At 49.6% G+C, this 21,961-nt stretch overlaps 1 protein-coding gene across 2 annotated transcripts in view; it reads left to right on the top strand.

The window, feature by feature from the left end:
- The window catches only part of LOC136959533 (zinc finger protein 521), an 85,637-nt gene that overhangs the window by 7,494 nt on the left and 56,182 nt on the right, over window positions 1-21,961 (top strand). For both annotated transcript variants that reach the window (XM_067253898.1, XM_067253899.1), the window contains exons 2-3: window positions 432-485; window positions 7,660-7,860. The gene's annotated coding sequence lies outside the window, so the exon portion shown is untranslated. The remainder of the gene's footprint in view (window positions 1-431; window positions 486-7,659; window positions 7,861-21,961) is intronic.

Consider the following 21,961-nt stretch of genomic DNA (forward strand, 5'->3'; position numbering starts at 1 on the left):
TTCAGCATCTTAAGTTTGATGCCAGCAGTGTGGATTGGTTTTGTTGCAAAGAGGCAGAAACCTCTCCCTAGAGATGTCATCAAGGTGTTTTTCACATGGTCACTGTTGATGATGGGAGGTGTTTCATGGGAGACTTTCATAATTCATCATGTCATTACTCAGTCCAATATGTTATTTACGTGGGTGGCTGTTTGCCTTGTTGCCAAAACCTCATACATACGAAAGCCTTGCGTGGATTCCCAAACCGCAGGTTGAGCTGTCGAAAGCTGTTGAAATCTCCTGGAGTTTCCATACAGGAAATCTAAATAGTAAATAATAAAAAAGATAGAAAGCTCAGTATGTCTGATGGGAAGAGGGGACTTATTTTTTAGTTGTTAACCGTTTCTTCTCCCTCTCTCTTTCTCTCTCTTTCTCTGTTTCTCTGGCAGCAGAAGACAATGTGACAGAGGATCAGCACAGTTCTGGGCCGACTGCCATTCCAAGCGGTAATGCTCCATTTCATATTTCATCATATTGGACTGGAAAGTGGAGCGTGTGTGTACGTGTGTGTGATCAATGGTGTCTCCAGGATGAAATGAAGTGTGTTTAAATCACTGAGCCACGCAACATACTTCTCTATGTGTGTTATGTCACCTGTGTGTGTGTGTGTGTGTGTGTCAGATATGCACACCCAGTGTCTGCTCCTGAGTGTCCTAAGCCTTAGTTCCTTGTCTGTGTTGGGTCACCCCAGTCCAGTCATGTGTGTGTGTGTGTGTGTCTCTCAGGTCTGTGTGTCGTGTCGACCCAGTCCGTGTGTGTGTGTCCATCTCCCAGGTCTGTGTGTTGTGTGTCACCGAGGCCGCAGTGTGTGCACGTGTGTGAGGCTCTTTGTTTCTCCAACCTGTGATGTCGAATAGAGCCAGCAGATGAATGTCTCCTGTCTCCTGGTGTGGCATTCAACGTGGCCCTGCAGGAACAGAACGGTAATTCAGGTCATGCGAGCAGAAGGCCCCCTATGAATGAAACCTGCTCCTGATGCACTGTATTCCTTTTTTCGTTTTTTTTTTTTCTTCTTCTTCATTTCATTTGTCTCTGGTAAAGGTTAAGTCTCATGCGTGGTTATTTTAAACTTGATATGGATGGCTTTGCCCAGCAGGCTTGGGACCTTGGGTACTCAAAGGCAGGTACTCTTGTCCAGCGTTTACCCAGCTCTCTGGGCCCCTCTAAACAGGAGAGGTACGCCCGTGCGCAAAAACGTTATGGCCGCTCGGTTTACTAGACCTTGTTTTTGGTGCTGGTTGCTGTTTGGATGTATTCTCCTGTGCGGTCCAATATTTGTACCTTCGTATGTGTGTAGTCATCTCACTTGGTCTTCATATGACAACAGCAGTTCCATGCCTGTCTGTCCGTTGTAGTTTGTGTTGATGGCTGGAGGTGTTGGTAGTGTTTGGGGTTGGGGAGGGCGGGGGAGGGGGGTCTTCTCAGTCCCAGTCAGCCCAGTGGAGGAGATGAAGGGCTGGGTGTCTGAGCCGGGCGTCCCTGGGAGACCTCCTGTCATCCAGAGCCAAAGCGGGGCTAATGAGTAGGCCTGATTACAACGACCCCCTCAGACACATGCCTCCCCCCTCTCTCTACCTGTTCCTCTCTTTCTCCCCCCCTCTCTCTCTCCCTCTCTGTTTCTCTATCGCTCTCCTCCTGACGGTCTCTCCCCCCCCCGTACCTCTGCCACTACCGTCTCCAGAACGGGAGAGTGGGCCTCCACATGATCGATGTCTGCCTGTGGAGAAATCAAGAGGGCGCACAAATTAATTTCTCACTTTTCTCATTTGAGATTGTCTTGCTTCCTCTTTTTTTTTACCCGCTTATCGGATGCAGGCGTGAGGATGCTTAGAGAGGAGATATCGCGAAACTTTGACATGGCGATTCAGTTATTTTTATTTTGAAGTACAGGGCTTTAACTGGCTTGCAATTCACGTCATCCAAGATATCAGAGTATAGTACGTGGATTAATAATATTTGGGAAGTGATAGTAAGACTTTGTTGCTTTTGAGATGGAGAAAACCTCCCTGTAATGGCTAAAATGACTCTCAAAAAAAATCTTTATATATATATATATATATATAAACTATACCATACAGCTGCCTTTTCATGCATTTTCTGGCATTGAGCCTGTGATTGACATGGTCACAAAAGCCATTACCCTCTTGACAAGCTAAGAGCTTAATCAGACCAAGCTATGTGGCAGAGAGACGACAAACAAGTGGACCCCCAGCTGTCCTCCACTATGTGGTTGACTTTCGTTCTGTATAGGTCCACCCCATGTCCTACGCCACATTCATGTTTGATAAGCAGCAGTGCTGGAGGAGAAAGCGATAACAAAAGAGCAGAGAGACAGCGTCAGGTTCAGTGTGGAGGGCCACAAACAGTGTTGGGGATTTAATGAGGCGACGTGCCTTTTTTACCCAGAGAATGTCGAACAGGCTTAAGATCCGCAGCCTGGCTTTACCACCGCGCTGCCTGTGTGTAATTATAACCACATGCTTCCTTTTCTTTCTTCTAACCCCTTTTATATACTCTTTCTTCCTTTTCCCCTTTCCTCCCGTTTTGCCTGGTTGCCTCAGGTTGGAGCTGCTGCGTGGAAGAGGGTGTTGGTTCGGTCAGGACGGGAGTGGATCGAACCTGCACGGGGCGTTTTAAGGGGATCCGAAAGGGGTCGACGAGGAGGCAGGGTGTGCGTCGCGTAGCGGGCGTAGTCGTGCACATTGTGGTGTGGCGTGTGTGTAGCGTAGCTGTGGTGGCACGGGCGGAGGTCTAGGCAGATCAATGCCGGGCTCCAGCAGCAGGAAGAGGGATGGGGCTCTTTGCTCCGGCACTTTTGAAATCATATTCTCTATTATTCATTTCCTTTTTTTTTTTTTTACTGCACTAATGGCGTGGCAAGGCGCTTTCGTTCAATACCGGTCCTTCCTGAGAAGAGAGAGACAGACAGACAGACAGTGAAAAAGAAAAAGAGTGGAAGACAAAAAAACAAATAAACAGTCAGAAAGACAGATGGATGGAGAGATAAAGAGACCTAGGGAGAAAGAGAGCGATTAAGAACATTGGGATGATACAAATCCTGTTCTCATTCAATTGCTCTGCTTTGATTTGTGGTCTGTGTGCTCCTTCATCCTGTTTGGTGCAGCCATTTTAATGACGAGTGTAACCGTCTGCGTACCTGGAATGAGGCGAAATGCTCGCTTGAGGTGCCACTGCTGCTGTTGCCTTGTTTGTTCTTCCTCCTCCAGTAATTGTTTAGATGCATTTTATCTCTCTCTCTCTCTTTCTCTCTCTGTGCCACTTCATCTCGCTCCCAGCGTGCATCATCAACTTTTCATTAATATGCGGCGTGTTGATTTGTGACACCTAACAAGCAGAGGAAACAACATATTTAGTTAATGTCTTGAGTAGAAAACAGAAATGTTAGATAGAGCGGCGGACAGGCTAATCGCGTCTCTTTCCTAGAACCTCTCTATCGACGCGTCAACAAAAGACCGCAAGTCATCCGCCATCAGTTTTGGTTGGCGGATGACTTGCGGGCTGAGAACAGCAGACGCTCCACGGTGACGCAGGCGCCTTGAGGTGATAAAGGCGTCAGAGCTTCACATAGGATCACGCCAGCGTCTCATTATGGCGGGGATCAGTGGATTTGATGGCCTAAGTTGGGAGTCCTAGAGCCCATCCACGGAGAGAACGAGAGAGAAAGGGAAGGAGTAGAGGGGGAAATGCACTGGCAGGCACGCATGACTTCAGAATGTAGCGTGACCTATATATCGGCGGGCAGACTGCTCGGCGAGAAGTTTTAGATTTTTAAATAATGAGGCGCCGGCACCCGTGTGAAGGTTATTCAATCTTAATGTCCTCTTATTTCTGACAGGCTCCCCTCACTCTGATAAAGGAGCGTGCACACCTTTGATCAGGCCTCACCGACATGTGTCGACTGAAGCCGCTCGCTGGTTAAAATAAATTCTTAATTCGAATTTGGGGGGGGGGGGGGGGGGGGGGGTGGTGGAGCGGGTGGGGGTATAGCTGGGGAAAGGAGCCATCGCTGGATCTTGAATCTCTGTGAAAGCAAAAAAAAAAAAAAAAAAGTTACAAAGATGGAAATTGAGCGCTTGTTATGAACTGGTAATGAAGTTCTTGAAGCTCCGGAGGTCTTTCCTAGCTCAAAGAATGGCTTCCGCTGACGAGAGCCTGTACCACCCTGGGTGATTTCACGCCTGCGCCAGCTCTCTCTCGATATCACGGTTGGAGTGGAGTGAGTTTAAGTTCGATTAGTAGGGTTAGGGTCTTCCGTCGTTGCAGTAAAAGTAGTTGGCACCAAAATGAGTGACAGTGCCGAGCAGTCTTTGAAAGTGCCTCTCACTTTCACTCCTTTTCTCACAAATGAGTTTGAGAGACTACTTGACTACTTTCCCTTTTTTCTCTTTTCCTTTCTTCTCTCTCTCTCTCTCTCTCTCTCTCTCTCTCTCTCTCTCTCTCTCTCTCTCTCTCTTTTGTTTACATCCTCTCTTTTTCCTTCCTGTCCCTTCCTCTCCCCATGGTCATCCTCCCCAGCCCGTCTCAGTGGGTTAGCGGCCGGGGAGTGGGGGGGGTAGCTGGGGCGCATGCTCTGCTGGGGGGCAGGTGTCCCCGATGGGTGTGAGAGAGCAGAGAAGAACATCAATTAAAACATTATAAATATTTAAGAGCATAAAAATATTCAATAATATGAAGGTTGGGGGTCTGGGGGCGTGCTCTCCCGTCTCACCAGCCAGATGAAAGTTGTGACAGGGTAAATGTCACCAGGCACATCGACAGACAGCGTACAGTCACCAGAATGATGGATGGCCAGGCCTCTGGCGACCGTGTCAACCACCATATGCAGTCTTCACCTTTTGATTGGCTCAATATCCAGGCTTCCACCCAGCTTGCTCACATGATGGCTTTATGGATGATTTGGTTATTCCTATGAAATGTGGTGTCCTCCACAATTCCCCCACATTATCATTGATTTCAAAGAAATGGTTGTTTGGAGTGAAACACGGAGAAGACTTTCGAAACAATTGACAGCAAATTGCATTCAAGTGCCTTCTCATGTAGCTGTGAAGAAAATGCTGATATACCTCCAAGAAGCAATATTCCATGTGATTGTCAGGCTTCCTAAGCATCGGGGTATTGATCCGATGTCGTGCCTGTGGAGACTGGTACAGGCGGATGTCCAGATGTAATGGATTAGTGTATGAGACCCAAAGGCCCAGGAACCCCAGTATCGACGCCAGGCCCCTAATCCCAAACCTGGCTTTGACCTTGTCGTGTCAATCCCTCCCAACCCCCCCAACTCAGACCCGGTCATAGGGAGGGGTGTGGGGGTCAATGCTCTATGGGAGATGCTGACCTGGTCGTATAGGTTCTACTAAAAGGACATTGTAGCTTCTTGATTTTGTAATCACTTTAGGTATTGTCTGAGTCAACAACACAAAGACTAGTCATGCTGAAATCAGGACAAACTATTTATAGTACCTCAAATGACCAAAAAAAATCCCCCTTCCAAACTCAATCGTGAAATCTCAGTCGTTAAGAGCCGAGAAGTTTTGTCGTGTTTGTGTGGTACTCATCGTTCTTCTTTCATGGGTGAATCATACATGGAGATATTGTGTGGCGTTTGGCCTCAGACCGAATCGTTTTCCCCCCAGAGCCAGGGAAAGCCTGCATCTGTGAGGATTGGGTTGGGATTTTCATTTTCTTGAAACACCTTCTGTTCTGTTCTGCATGGTCCCACCAGGGAACACAGGTCTGATATTTTTAGAGGGCATGTTCCGAGAGCCTCCGTCGCCAAGAGGGAAGGACAATGGAGGGTGTGATGTTACATCAATACTTGGCGCGGATGGAGGGAAAGGAAAAATCCTGGGTGGCCTTGATGAGTTCTGGACCGCCTCCCCTGGAGGAATTTCACACTCTTTAAGAGCACCCCACAGACGGAGAAGGACTTAAAATGGCTGCCCCTCACAAACACACACACACACACACACAGGACAGGCTCATTGCCAAACACTGCCACACGTTAGTGAGCTTCCCTCGGCGTCCTGAGGCGGTGTTAACTGTGTACCAGACAGAAGGGAGGCCTGCTCCCGATGTTCCCTCCAGAGTTTGTTGAGAAGCACTGGCAGAGCATGGGTCTCAAAATGGCTGCCGGTACAGGTCCAAGCTCACTCCCCACAAAGCTCTGGGAGCTGAAACAGTGGGGCATGATTGTTTAATTGCGAGTATGGCTTTGTAATCAGTCTTATTGTATTGAAGTGGGAGAGTCACAGCGGGGGGGAGAAAGGACTGCAGGCCAGGCTGCCTAATCAGAAGACAACTGTGTCATTTCTGCTCTCTAATGCAGATATAGATAAATGAGTGCAGCAGTCCTTGTTTTGTTTGAGTGTTGCAGTGTCGTATGGACCTCCTAGCCCCCCGTCTGTCTCTGTGGCTGTGTAGCCGGGTTTGGTCTGGCCCACCCCTGTCTCTGTGCTCCACAGTAGAGTCTGGCCCACCCCTGTCTCTGTGCTCCACAGTAGAGTCTGGCCCACCCCTGTCTCTGTGCTCCACAGTAGAGTCTGGCCCACCCCTGTCTCTGTGCTCCACAGTAGAGTCTGGCCCACCCCTGTCTCTGTGCTCCACAGTAGAGTCTGGCCCACCCCTGGCACTGTGCTCCACAGTAGAGTCTGGCCCACCCCTGTCTCTGTGCTCCACAGTAGAGTCTGGCCCACCCCTGGCACTGTGCTCCACAGTAGAGTCTGGCCCACCCCTGTCTCTGTGCTCCACAGTAGAGTCTGGCCCACCCCTGTCTCTGTGCTCCACAGTAGAGTCTGGCCCACCCCTGTCTCTGTGCTCCACAGTAGAGTCTGGCCCACCCCTGGCACTATGCTCCACAGTAGAGTCTGGCCCACCCCTGGCACTGCTACAGCACAAAGCCAACAAGAGACAAAACTGCAGATGGATTGAAGAATATTGATGTGTGCGACCCGCGGCTGCCTGCAAGCAAGGCTGAATAATTCAGGAAAGTGTGTCGTGACGACTGCATAACACACACCAATCTCAGCTAGTGTATGTGTGTAGGTTACTGTGGTACACTTTATTCGCCTGTGGTACCAGTATGTCAGGTCTCACCATCGCCTGTGGTACCAGTATGTCAGGTCTCACCAATGTCTGGATTAACGGTCGGTGCATTTCCTTTTCACAGACCTGGAGTGATGCAATTCAGCATTCTCAAGTGGATTTCTTTTTTTTTTTACCAAGCTCGAATCATAGATTTATTACTAACTCATATTCCCTTTACGCTTGTTTCATATATTGTAGTTTTGCTTGAGTGAAGAAGGGCAAACACAACTTAAGACCATTTCTCATAACAGACGTATGTGTGTGTGTGTGTACATATGTATGTGTGTGTACTATGTGTGTACTCACAACCAACAGTGTTATAGCGGAAGTGGCTGAGTTACAGTTGTCTGAATTGCGCCTGCATTTTTATTACAGCTTTTATTATTGTTTTTATTAAAACCTGAGTCTAGAGATCAGTTTTATTGTCATCCAGAGGTGTCCAGCCAGCACCTCAATGTGTGGGTCATACCCCTGACTGTGTTTTTGTGCTGTCATTTCCTGTGTGTGTGTGGGCAGATTCAGAGTGTGCCCTCGAGAGGGCGACGGAAGATGGCGAGCCCCGGCGTCTGAGGAAGAGGCTTCTGTCTCCCGAGGAAGGGGAGGAGGGAGAGGAGGAGGACGACGAGCCCGCGCTGCACAGCTGCGACAGCTGCCGGCAGGTGTTTGAGTCGCTGAGCGATCTCACCGAACACAAGATTAATCAATGCCAGCTGACAGGTAAACAACGCTCAGCCCACCTCAGTGCGTTTCCCCCTCCGCTCTGCCACTCCGCTCCTCTCTGCTCGGTCCTGCCTATCTCTCCACGCCCCCTCTGCCAGACACACCTCGCCCTGTGCTGGGTGCAGCGCACCAAGGGCCCTGCCATACTGCACGACCAACCACCTAGGAGTGCTCCCAGTGTGGAATGAACACACACAAACATACACAAATACATTCTAGGTAAATGCGTTCTGAGGTAAAATGGCTCTGAAACGAATGAATATATCTATATAGATGTACTGTATAAACAATATACTGAATATATACACACACACATGTTTGGACACTACAATGTACTGAACCCCATCGCCACGCAAAAGCTAGCTAGCTTCCGGGGCTAACCCCAAGTCAATGTCCTTGAGGTCCCACAATATCCGCGCTCTGAGTGGATCCCAGCGGTTCTCCCCCATGCAGCAGGCTAGGCATCCTGCAGACTGCCTACTGGGACTCGTGAGAGAAGGGTGCCAATGGCAGACTGTGTCATTGGCCTGCTGATGGATGAGCATAGCTATAAATACTGTGACAAGGTGCTGGGGAGAACTAATGATGTGAGCGGAGGACTTCCATGGGCTTCTCGTGGTCCTTCTGTTCTCCTTTATGCAAAACTCCATGTCCTGTCAGGTACCCCACCAAGAAAAGCCCACCCTGACACACATTTCCTGTCATCTGGCGAAGGACACCTTTTTTTAATCTCTCTTCTACACCACAAAACATAATTTCAAATGAAGACTGTCGTTCAAGTTTGTAAAGTTAGGTTTTCCTTTGGTTCGGGCTTAATAGCAATTGTGAAATTGCGCCGCCCAATAAGGCACTATAGATCCTCCTTTGTTTACATTCAAGTGTAGTTGGATTTCAGACAGTATTTTGTAACCCACAGCCAGCCAACCACAAATTATGGGGAAGGAATGATTCTGAGTGCTCTCACATTTCCAAACAAGCAGGAAGATATCCCACATGAGCATTACAAAGGTTTTCCATGAACTGAAACCCAGTCTCACTAAATGTACTGTAGTACAGTGTGTGTGTGTGTGTGTGTGTGTGTAGTACAGTATGTGTGTGTGTGTGTAGTACAGTGTGTGTGTGTGTGTGTGTGTGTGTGTGTGTGTGCTCAAGTGTGTGGCAACATGTGTGTCTTCACATGCTTGTTCATTTCCATGGAAATATTCTTTTCTGGAAGGTGTGAATTTCAATGTATTGTTTACGTGCTGTGAGCCGTTCTCCAACAAAAGCATTACTGGGTTTGAAGAGAATGTAGTGAAGCTCTCAGCCACCTCCTTTCAATACACGCAGCAATCCATCAAGCCAATATTGATCCTATTTGGCACACAGTACATATGAAATCCGGACACAAAAGCCATTATTAAAAGTAGAGCAGGTAGAGTGTCAGCGCACCCTGCGGTATGTCTGACGGCTCGTACTGTATCGCCAATTATTCATATTCAACGTTTTATAATTTGAAGGGGTAGGAGGTGAATGGCTACACCATTCACAGCTTCAAAGAGTTCGGGAGCAAAACAATAGCATGTTTCGAGGAGGGGGACAAGTCTTTTTGATGTGGAACGTGATCACCGTGTGGTCATGACAACCCATGCCATATCTTTTTTTTCTTTCTATAATTAAGCAAGCCCTTTATTAATGTCAATCTCACGGACACATAACTCTTAATTGCTCCAATGCTAAAAAACACAGTTAGGAGGGGAACCCCTGTGGAAACCAAACAAAAGAATCTAATTGCCATTAGGGCATTGTAACTGTGCAAAACCACTCTATTAGTATTCCAACACAGTGGGGAAAAAGAAACTTCTAGATGGCATACTAAGTACAGTTTTTTTTCTTCTGGAATCTGCGGAGGAGATTTCCTATGTGGCATTTACGTTGACATCCATGACCAATTAATCTGCCATACATCAAATCACTGCTCACAGATGGATCCCTTTATTAAAACCCTTTTCTAATCAAAGCCCAGCACCTGCTAAACTCCCCATTTTCTACATGCTTTTCTGACGTTTTATTTTTAGTAAACAAATTCTAAGCCTGACTGGAACCAATCATCATTTGGAGATTTTGTTAGCATTTTTTGACAAAACGGAACCCTGTTTTGTGTGTGTTGTTCATTTATGTATTTATTTATTTTGCGGTAAAAGGCTGAATTTAGTGCTATTAACACATGTACATACACAAACACACACACACACACTTGTGTGCAGCAATCACAGCAATCTTGTTCTACCCCTGGTCTCCCTATCCTGGGTTACCAAATCTGACAACACCCTGTACAGTTCGCAGGCTGAAGAAGCTCCCTCACCGACTCCTGCAGCAAGTAGACCACGCCCGATGGACAGAGACAGAGAGAGAGATGTAACATGTCACCCCGATCAATGGCCGCCATTGTCTCCCCTCCCGTCTGGTGGAGGTATAACACCTTTCCGTGCACTTAAGCCGTGACCACTGCAGTGCGCTAAGGGAGCCCAGGGGTATGGATTGCCTCGTGTCCCCGATGCGATCGGTGCTATCGATCGCGCTAATGCTGGACTGCGGAGGAAGGCGAGAGCCGCGAGAGGGGGAGATGGGGAGGGAGAGAGAGAGAGAGAGAGAGTGCTGCAGGAATGTTTCCCTAGGGGAGACTCCTCCGTCTTGGGCTGGGGCAGGGCTTCAGGAATGCTCCCCTGGAGACTCAGTCGAAGAGGCTGGGGCAGGGCTGGAAGAATGCTCCTCCGGAGACTCAGGGAGAGAGCGGAGGACTGGAGCTTGGGGCAGGGCTGGAGGAATGCTCCCCCAGAGCGCCCCGCTAACTCTAGGGCAGTGGTGGAGGGGGCTCCGGGGGTGGGGGAGGTGGTACGTCGCTCCCCCCGGTCACCCCCCTCCGGCTCCAGGATGGCTGGGGATCAGGTTTCCGTGCAGGGATCCAGCATCCTGCCGTCAGGGCTTTAGGCTGCCCAGGGGAGGAGACAGGAGGCGCTTCCACACTGTAGGCCTCTCGGAAAGGAGAAAAAAAACAACTTCACGAATGCTTTGTGTCTCTCTCTCTCTGTTGTGCTGTCTTCTTGCTGGCCTCCCAATGTCTGGCAGTAGAGACAGTGCACCCTCTGTGGTACCCCTTTTATAAGTGCTGAGCACATATTCATATTCAAGTTATGAAATTCATATGGTGTCCAAGAGAATGGGTTCCTGAGAGACATACTAGTCTCATGAAATCCCCTGTGTCATATCTCGTACTCCCTCCTACCCAGATCCCACCCTGCCCTACCAGGCCCAACTGTAAATAATTGGTGCGACGCAGGCACCGAGTGGAAGTCTTCGAGGCAGCCGTTTCCACAAAGCCTCACGATGTTAGTTTCCTCCTCTCCGTTTGCCTTTCGGAAGGTGTCGTGAATAGCCCAGCGCGCACACACACACTCAGGGCTGTCGGCCCAGTGGCCATCCTTTCATTACGCGGGCCCTGGCTCCCTGGAGCAACACCTTTTCTTGTGTCCTTCACTTGAGGAGGGGCACGGCCGCTCCCCCTCCCCTGGAGACTGGGACACGCGGCCCTGCTATTTTAACCCTCTGCGAGGTGACCTTTTTAATAAGTGTCTTTCTCTGTTTTTCCTGCCGGCCAGTGTGTGCGGGCAAACAGAGCATGTCTTCTGCTTCCCTCAGATAAAGAAATCAATCAGAGAGGGTGCCACAGAGAGAGAACTGGGCCACATATGGATTTATATTATGTAGATTTTGCCTCTACTCCTTGCCTGTGGAGATTTGGAAATGCGTTCGGCTCCAATAAAGTACACTTTAGATTTATGAGAAAAATACAAATGAGATACTGCACATTAATGTGCGATGGAAGAAGAAGAAGACGAAATACAATAAGATCCAGGCGATTCTGCAGAGATAATTTGATGGTGAAGATATAGATACAAGTTGTTCTCCTCAAATTAAGGTCCAAATCTGTTTACTTTCTCCTCAGTTGATCAGCACCTTGTTTAACGAACTGAACCCGTTCTCCTTGTTCTAGCCTGTCTTCAGCAACACGTTTGTTCGAAGCGTGTAAATTTCATCTCCCGTCAAGTCTTTTGGGTTAGCTTTATGGAAATGTTCAGTAACGGACCACAACTTTGAACTTTCTGGCAGCCCATGTCTTGTAGTAACTCTTTCCAAAGCCTCTCATTGGCTGAACAGACTATTCTATTCTCCCCCAGCTAACTTTGCCTATTGATCCAACAGCTGCTTTGCGGCTGCCAAGAAGAATGTGCCGAACTGCAAAGACTCTGGTTTGCTGCTGAAGCCTGAGAGCGTGAGAGGGATGGGGGGGCTAAAGGGAACAGACCTGATTAATCCAACCCCGAGTCCCTGCCGTGCATCAGATATGCCTCTGCATTAATTTTTATTTTTGCCCCGGCGGCTCGCGACATCGCCGTACAAAGAGCACCACACTGATGACAAGGCTTAGAAAGTGAGGGGGGGGGGGGGGGGGGGGTTGGGGGGGGGGGGGGAGGTCAGGGGAGCCGGAGCGGCGCCCCGTGCGTTCCTCCTCTCTGTGTGACGGTGCCGTTACCGTTAACGGGAGCGTCGTTCGGAATTCAAAGCGCATGCCCTCGTGACGACGCCCTCTTCCTCTCTCCCCCTGCGCTTCGGAACCGCACACATTATGCACCATATCAAGTATTTATTGGTCTTTGTCAGAGAGGCACTGCAGTTTTTCGCAGGAAGACAATCAAAATAATCATAGGGGGGACATCTTGTTTGTTTGTGTTGGTATGTGTGTGAGAGGTAGACATAGCAACTGACTGACCTGCCCTGAATCACACTGCCCCTTATTTGGGTCATCAAATCTTCCCTTCTCTCTCTCATCCTGTTCTCTCTCTATCACGCTCTCTTTCTCTCTCTCTCTCTCTCTCTCTCTCTCTCTCTCTCTCTCTCTCTCTCTCTCTGTCTCTCTGTCTCTCTGTCTCTCTCCCTCTGTGTTCCTGCTTCCCCTGTTTCTCTCTCCCGCACAAACACACAATCACAAACACACCTGCGTGCTCGGGCGTTCGGTCGTGGACATAATTCCTGGCCCGAGGGGTTAAATAGCATGCTGTGACTAAAGCATTCACATGACCTCTTTCTTAGGTAGACAACCAGGGAGGAGGAGTACAGATGATCCCATGGAGGCCCATACAGAACTCCAGAACAATTTATTGGATGACGTCTTCCTTACTGTCTATGGCGGTACCTGGCTCTGTGTCCTCCTGTGCTCTGTTGTGATGTGTTCCCTCTCAGATGGTGGTTCTCTTGTCAAGGCTATCAGTGCCGTGACAAAGGCACGGTCATGGTTGTCTCTCCTACTCTCCCCTTTTTTTTTTTTTTTACATACATCGATCTGCCTTCCGTCTGTCTACCTTCTCTCTCTCTCTTTTTATCACCTTCTTGCTCTCTCTCTCTCTCTCTCTCTCTCTCTCTCTCTCTCTCTCTCTCTCTCTCTCTCTCTCTCTCCATCACCCTCTCTGTTTCTCTCTCTCCCTCCTTGTATCTCTCTATAGCTCTGCCTGCTCTTTGTTCACTCACTCCCTCTCTCCGAGCCAGAGAGTCTTTCTCAGCGGCGCAGGCAGAAGAATGGCACATTAAATCTTAATAGGACTGCGTCTGGCCGTGTTGAATTGCAGAGCGTGTTAAGCCGTCGCTTTCCTCCCCCCTTGGCACGCGCTCGTGGAAGTGGAAAACAATTGAATAAAAGAAAGCGCTCCCTTGCAGTGTAGCGCGAGCGACTTTGGCTTCGAGGCTCCCGCCATGGAGACGACTGACTTCGCCTCCAACGCGAGGCGACGCTTACGCGCACGACTTTGAGCCGATACAAAGAAATGTCGTTCCACAAAAAGGCCATTATCCTTCCTAGTTCCTACGCATGCAGAGCAGGTAGGCTCAGGGCTGGGCCACCCACATTGAAACCTCTACCGTCTCTACAGACGTACTGCTCCACATGAGCGAAAAAAAATAGAAAAAAAGAAACAACTCACCAGTTGAGCCTGCGGTGTTGGTTCCGGTTGTTGTATTCAGGGCCAGTCGGAGGCAGGGGGTGTTGGAGGCGGGGGTTGGCAGAGGGCTGCTTTGTGGAGCCCGTCATAGGTGGTAATTACCCCGTGATGAGCTGACTGGTGGTGTGTCCAGCGGCCGTGGCTGCCGGGTGGGGCTGTGGGCGGCTGATAAGGCCAGCAGTGGGCTTATCTCTCGGAAGGACAGGCACCAGACCTGCCAGGCACATCATCCACGCGCCGAACAGACCCAGCTCTTTTTTTTTATTAACGACATCATTAATGCCAGACAGGTTGCATGCGCTGACAGGGGAAGAGAGGAAGAAACGCAGGGAAAAACAAATATACAAGACTCAATCCCTGCTCGGCCTGCTCGGCTTCTCGCGACGTGTCTTGAAAGTGAGAAGCTGGTGGAGATGTTTACAGGTAGGGAAGCTATATGGAAGGGCAGGGCGTGCGAGCTTGGATCTTACCTCTGGGCCCCTCAGAGCCTCGCTCTCCTCAGGGCCCCGGGAATTCAAATGATTTTCTTTTTTCCTCTCTCAAACGTGTGACTGCCTACCAGAATAATGATGAAGCAGACACAAGGAAAACAGTGCTTAGGACGGAGCGCGAGGCAAAAAGGAATCTTGAAAACTTTATGAACAGTTGGACCTCTTTTATGCTCTGTGTAATTTCACTTTTTCGGCCTTTCCTGGTGGTACCATGGTCCATCATATTTCACAGTTTTTGTTAAGTGTGTGTGTGTGTGTGGGGGGGGGGTGTGCTTCCTTGCTTGGAATTGATACGGATGCAAAAAGTTCCGATCCAGCCTCAATCGTATTACTAATTTGCCAGCAGCTATGTTCTGACTCAAATCATTTCACCTCACTTTAAGATAATTTCTATGAACAAATGACTGTTGTTTGTACCAATCATGTTTCTTTTGAGCAGAAGGCAGCCTAACAGGTGTCAAGTCTACTGGTGACAAATGAGTGTTCGCTCACTCCGGTTTGGATTAATAAACAATCAGGTGAAGTGTGAAACATGAATAAACACTTGACGTGTAATTAACACATTGTATTAGCATACCAAATGCCAAGAGTGCCCCAATGTCTGTGAGGAGTCTGCAGTACTACCAAACAGGGGAGTTTACCACACTGAACACGACGCCCAACCCTGACAGAGTCTTGTATCGGCTTTGTGGACCTCCTTAATACTTACAAACGAAAAGGTCACAACATTTCTGCCTACGTCTGCATGGAAATGTACTGCACATTGATCCCCGACGGGCTTTTTCCTGAGACGGACTCTTGCCAAGCTGGCCGGTAGAGTGGAGGGTGGAGGCGGCAGAGGAGGAGGGGAGGAGGATGGTGGAAAGAGTGACCGGTCCGACAGGTTTATGTGTCCCCCCGGGTGGTTCTCTGTGGAACGGACCCACAGGAAGGAGCGGAGCCAGCTGTGTGACGGCATCCTGCTGGCCGGAGGTTCTGGGGCTCCACTATCGCCGTCGCACTGTTCCCCCCCCCCCCCCCCCCCCCCCCCCCCGACCGCCAGCCCTCCCTGGGGTTGTTGTTGTTGGCCGCGGGGTGTTTTCTGGGTGGGTGGGTGGGTGGGTGGGGGACTGTGGATTGCTCGGTGAATAGCCAGTCTCCAGGATATGGGGAACTCACCCACCCACCCACCAGGACACGCTTTCTCAAATATCACATGAAGTAACACATTTGTTCCTCGGCGCTAATTGCCTTTTTTCGAGCTGGAAGGTGGGTTCATAAATGTGGGTTTATGGGCAGGATGGGTGTCGTTTCAGGTCTCTGAGGGTACCAGCTGGATTATGCTTTGGCGCGGCGTACACTGTGCATGTCTGTGTGTGTGTGGGTGTGTCTTACATCAAGTACTGGTGCGAAGTTAAACCCAGTGTGTCAGCTCGTACAGAGTGTATTCCTAAGAGCAGTGGACCGTGGTAGGGTGCACTTCTGCTGAGAATGTAAAGGTCATCTAATCTATTCCACCTCAAACCTGCCTGCTTGATCGATCATCTAGGAGGCATCAATCGATTTGATCAGAGTCTCTCCGAAGAGATAGGAGTCCAGCGAGAGACAGGAATTCAGTGGAGGCTATGCTGAGAGTGCCAGCTTTAGACGTGACCAAGCGATAAACCCAGGCATTAAACTCCCTGATTAAATAGTAACTTCACCATCTGGGCTTTCTTTGCCCTCAACAAGTCCGTGTTTTAAAAGAGAGAAAAGGCTCACCTGTGGATAGACACACACCCCATCGCCCTTTGTATTTAAATTCGATACTTTCTATATTCATTGCATGGATACTCAAAATGAATCCAATGATGTCAATCAGGAGGGGTTGGCTTGTAGTAAACATAGAAGAAATCTCTATGTTAAGAATTGTGTGTGTGTGTGTCAAAGAATGAGGCATTCTGTACATCCTCTGCATGCTTTGTTGAACATACCCCACAAACAGAGTAAACACGCCCAACCAACGTGTGATTGGATTTTAATCCGATAGCCTTATTATTCCGGTCTCCCATTGGCCGTTCATTACTCTCGCTTGGAGCCTGTGTGAACTGCGTTTGGCAGGACGGTGGCAGGACCATATTCCGGGGAGCGAGCCTCCGTTTGCATGCCTTAAACCCTGTGAGCTCTCTCTCTCCCCGGGTCCGCCGACGGAATACCTAATTCCAAAGTAAACTGATTGCTCTCTCCAACAAGATTACACCATGATGATGTTAGCCAAATGAGACTGCCATTCGGATGATACCAGGGTGGGCATGGATGCTTACTCCAAGATGGCTGATCAGCATGTTAAGAGAAACGAGGGGAGGGGGCGAGGGAAAAAACATAAATAACAAAAATGGAGAGAAAGTGAGGAAGAGAGAGATCGAAAGTGTGTTTTAAAGGGTTGTCCGCGTGGGGGTAAGCAGAAATGTAATTTGCTTTTCACCTCAGGCGACAGGGCTCTGAGGCCAGTAAATATGCAAACAGGCCAAGTCTGGCCATCAATATGCAGACCCCGGATGCTTACTAATCTCCACTGCAGAGGTAGATGTGGATATGCGTTCAGGATCAACACCCCCACGTAACAAGAACATCTTTCCATCAGCCCAGATTAGGGCTAGTAGCGGAACATGAGCCCACATAGCACCTGGGCAGCATTCAAGTTCACGGCGTTTCGGAAATGTTACTCGCTCTCACAAAGTAAAATGTCAGGTGGCTGAGCGGTGAGGGAGTCGGGCTAGTAATCCGAAGGTTGCCAGTCCGATTCCCGGTCATGCCAACTGACGTTGTGTCCTTGGGCAAGGCACTTCACCCTACTTGCCTCGGGGGAATGTCCCTGTAATTACTGTAAGTCGCTCTGGATAAGAGCGTCTGCTAAATGACTAAATGTAATGTAAAATGTCCCAACTCATTGAGCTTCGCAGCCTTTTCCTATTGTCGGGCAGAGGGGAACGCAACTCGAATCTCTCAGTAAACTTACAACAAGTTGGCTGTAACCTTCTTTTCAACTCCACCGTAGTCCAATCCGTGGTGGAGAGCTCTTCATCAGATAGGGCCTGCCTTGCGAGAGCCCAGTAGTTTACGAGCCCATTGTCATTCCCTCTCCGTAATCCGGGATGAAACAACCTGAGGGACAGGAGCCAGGCCCGAGTCATTAGGTGTGTGCGTGGCTTACCCAGACAGCCAGATAAACCAGATGCCTCGGGATGGCCAGGGGTCATCTCTCTGTGAGAGCTCGCTGTTGATGTCCTTGGCTATCCCTCCCTCCCTCCTTCTCTCCCTCCCTCTATACTTCCCTCTATACTTCCTCTCTCTCTCTCTCTCTCTCTCTCTCTCTCTCTCTCTCTCTCTCTCTCTCTCTCTCTCTCTCTCTCTCTCTCTCTCTCTCTCCCTCTCTCTCTCTCTCACTCTCTCCCTCTCTCTCTCTCTCTCTCTCTCTCTCTCTTGCTGTCTATCTCTGCCTCCCTCAATCATGCTCTGCCTCAATGTCCTCCCTTTCTTTTCCCGCCTCCCATCCTCTCTCCATCCCTCTTCTTCCCTCCATTTTCTTTCTCTATATCATCCCCCCCCCTCCTCTACCTCCCTCCCTCCTCCTTCTCTCCATATTTCCCTCAGCCTTGTGCAGTGCAATACAGTCATCACACACACACACACACACACACACACACACACAGTGGTCTGTGTCTGTGCCTAGTATTGAAGAACCTGTCAACAAAAGAGAAGCAGGGAGACAGGGGACTTGTCTGTGGCCCTAGTATGAATGCCTGAGGGCCTGCTACGTGTGGAGGGTAGTTAGTCTTAGACAACACACCTCACTCTGCAGGTAAACCCTTGCTCTTTTTTGTGGAGTTAGGATATTTTTAATCTCTGCCTATGGGGAGGTACATGTTATCAAAAATCAAATACAAAAAGTATTCACGCAAAGTTTGTAAAGTTTTTCTAAATTCAAACCCTGTTGAAGACATGCTCACCGTTTATCTATTGTCTATTCGGGTGCTGTTACGTTGAGGGGCTCTGAGATGGAGTGTAAGCTAGCAGTTAGCTGTGCCCTCTGCAGATGGTTTCATACAGCTTGAGGATGTTTACCTGGCACTCTGCCCAGCGTATCTGGCCCCATGTAGATGCAAGGCCTGTCGGGGAACTGTGTGTGTGTAATATGTGTGTGGGTGTAATGTGTGTGTTAGTACGCAGACGTGCAATGGAGATCATTAGGAGAGGAAGGGTCAGAGATCATTCACTATCTCGCCTGGAAAAGATCTATCTGCTACATTGATATATAGAGAAGGAAGGGGGATGACTGGGGAATGGACTCTCCATCCATCGCCCCGGCAATCCGTCTTGGCTTCTATCCTTCAGTTCATTTACTCATCCGACCATTTATCCATCTTCGCCGGTGGCTGGTGTCTTTGTGGCCCTGGTAATCTGGGGCAATTTCCTCTGCAATCTATTTCTCCAGCCGAGCTGGTCAAGCAGCATCGTGCCTCTCAAGGTGGAGGCGCTCAACTAAGCAATCCCCCAGACCCCCCTACCTGATACAATCCCAACCCCCGCTTATTTGTTCTGAAACCTCCCTCGCTGTCGCCTGATGTCTCTCTCTTCTACTCTCTCTCTCTCTTTTTGTCTCTCAGTCGCTGTCTCTCTCTGTCTCTCTCTCTCTTTCACTGCATCCCTGTGCAGGTTACCTTTCACTGGCTTTTGTTTACCTTTCATCTCCTGTCCCATTGTCCCTCATTGCTTCAACCATTTTAGCATTTCAACCATTCTCCCTTTCTTGATCTCCATCTTTTCTCTCCTTTCTGATTCCCCTCTGCTCTACTCTCTCCGTTGCATCCCTCCTGTCTCTCCACCTCCTCCCCCGATTCCTGTACTCTCTTCCCCTCTCTGCTCATTCTCCCCACTGCCCTCTCTCTCCTCTTTCTGTTCCTCTCTCGCCACACCATACTCTTTCCTCTTTCTCCCTCCCTCCCTCCCTCCCTCCCTCCCTCCCTCCCTCCCTCCCTCCCTCCCTCCCTCCCTCCCTCCCTCCCTCCCTCCCTCCCTCCCTCCCCTCCCTCCCTCCCTCCCTCCCTCCCTCCCTCCCTCTCTCTGCCTGTCTCTCTCTCTGTGTGTCTATCCCTCCCCATTCCCTCCGTTCTCCATCCCTCCCTCCCTTCATCCCAGTGTCCTGCCTCCTCTGTATTCCTCTCCTGTCTCGTACGGAGTGATTTTGCCCAGACACGTCTGGCTCTGGGTAAAGTGCGGTCCCGAGGGAGCCAGCTCCGCAGGCCCCAGGTCGCGGGCACCATGAATACATTATGATCCCCATTTCCATCCCGTTGCCACGGCAGCACTTTCAGAGCCGCAGGGCGATTAAGACGCGCACCGTCGATATCCTGATAGGAGCTGAAGTTAGAGGCCCGGTGCTGGCCTCCGATCAGATCGTCCACTGTGGTTTGCGTTTGCTCCGGAGACAAAGGGGGGGCGGGGGGGGGGGGGGGGGGGGAGGCCGGGCTACGTTTCCATGTGGTTACCTGATGCAGAGTTAAATAACCCCCCACCCCAGGCATCCATCCATCCCTCCAATTCCATCCCTCTTTCATTCCTGCATGCAACCCCCCCCCCCCCCCACTTCCTCTTTCTCCCTCCCCTCACTTCCTACTCCTCCTCTTCCTCCCCCTCCTAAAACATTCCCTCCCTGGCACCGCGGTTCAGCCGAGGCGCTCTCTCTCTTTCTCTCGTTCATTCGTTCGGTCTGTCTCTGATATTCTCCTCCCCTCACAAAGGAAGGAGCTCCCTTACCTTCTTTTTATTGTTTCCTTTTTTCTTTGGGGGGGGGGGGTGATGTATAAAACAATGGCGCCTCAGGTGGAGGATGCTGTGTAGGAAGCCATGTCCCTCTAAATGGCCAGCCGTGTGCATGCGCCTAACACTTCACTGAGCAATCTGTCAACATGTCAGCAACACATGTTTTGTAAAAAGCCTCTGGTGGGAGCCAAGGGAAAAAAAGACTCTCCTGCCAGACCAGAGAGGAAGTGCTTCTTTTTTTTTTCTACCACCCACTCCCCCCATCCCCTCTATGCAGTGGATTTTTCTATTGCTGGTACTCTGTCCCACAGGAACCCCCCCCCCCCCCCCCGACACACACACCCTGTCTGCACTTCAGAAATGTGAACTTGGGGGGGGGGGGGGGGGTCTCGTGGGAGTTTGCTCGGGGAAAGGGTGGGGGGTTGGCTTTGGAGAGAGTCAGGGATGGGGGATGTGAGGGGGGGGGGGGGGGGGGGGGGGGGGTAAAGGATAGGGGTGGGGGGGGGGGGTGCTGCTTTTTCAGTACGTCTGATATTGTGAAGGTATATTGTGCAGGTCCCCGAGCGGTCCTTTCTAATACCTGAGTTTCTGGCAAGGCTGGAAATTACCGCCGGCTTCCCCCAGGGACGGCCTTTATCCACACCAGGAAGGGGAGCAATGCTCAGTGGGGAGCGAGCTTAATGCATGGCTGAAATAAAAGAATTTCTGAGAGACAGGGGGCTGGAAACCTAGGGTTCTCTCTCTCTTTCTCTCTCCCTCTCTTCTCCCCAGTTGTATAGTTGACTACTCTCTGCCTTCTCTTGAAGGGTTCTAGTTTAATAAACGTTCAGAGGAGCCTGCTGGAGCAGACAGCTAGACAAATACCCTTGTGTGTTCTCTTTTGTCTGAGATACAGCTTTTTGTTATGTTCTTGCAAATTTGATTTCTCCCTCTGTCTTTGGTTTCTGTCCTCCGACCCTCCATCTCCCTCTCTACATTTGGCTTTGTATCCTCTCCATCTCCCTCTTTCTCTCTCTGTTTCCCTCCCTCGCTCTCACATGGACTCATATGCATGCACATACACTTGCGCACACACACACACACACTCATAAACTATTTCTCTGGAGATTGACTTTATTATTTGGTTTGTCTCCTTTCTCTCTTCTCCCCCCTGCATTCCTTTTGTCTGTTGTTTTTGGTAGTGTGCAATGATGCTGAGATGCAGATAGCATACAGACAGTCTCCTCAAAGTGGAGAGCTGGTACAAGCACACACATTAAACAAGTCTGACCCTCAAGGTGTGTTTTGACATGTCGGAAATGTTTCAAAATGTTTGTGCTGAACTTAGAGCATGCTTTCTGCAGATTTCACAAGCATTTAATTGATCATCTATGAACGATGTGTATAGTTTCTTTAGGAAGTTTTTCTCGATTTTGTTTACCACAGCAAATTACATCTCCTCCTCCTCCCTCTATCTGCCCTATTTCATAGTTCTACTAGTCTGCCCTTTTCCCAGGACAACCCTTATACACTTATATTTAATGTCCATGGATGATTTATCTCGTCTTTTTCATAACCTCAAAAACAACATAAAAATCCTACTCCATGCACCCCCGCCCATACCTCTTTCTTTCTCTCTTTCTCACTTTCTTTTTCTCTCACTCCCTCTCTTCCACCCGTCTCTTTCTCTATCTCTTCTGTGTTGGTAAATAATTCAACCTTTTCCCTGTAAACAAGCCTTGCCCTTAATAGGAGAGCGTACCTGTAGCAGGATAAACAAGACGGTCGGCAGCTCCAGGGAAAACACAGGGATTT

Source organism: Osmerus mordax, chromosome 16 (assembly GCF_038355195.1).
Source record: "Osmerus mordax isolate fOsmMor3 chromosome 16, fOsmMor3.pri, whole genome shotgun sequence".
Taxonomy (NCBI): domain Eukaryota; kingdom Metazoa; phylum Chordata; class Actinopteri; order Osmeriformes; family Osmeridae; genus Osmerus; species Osmerus mordax.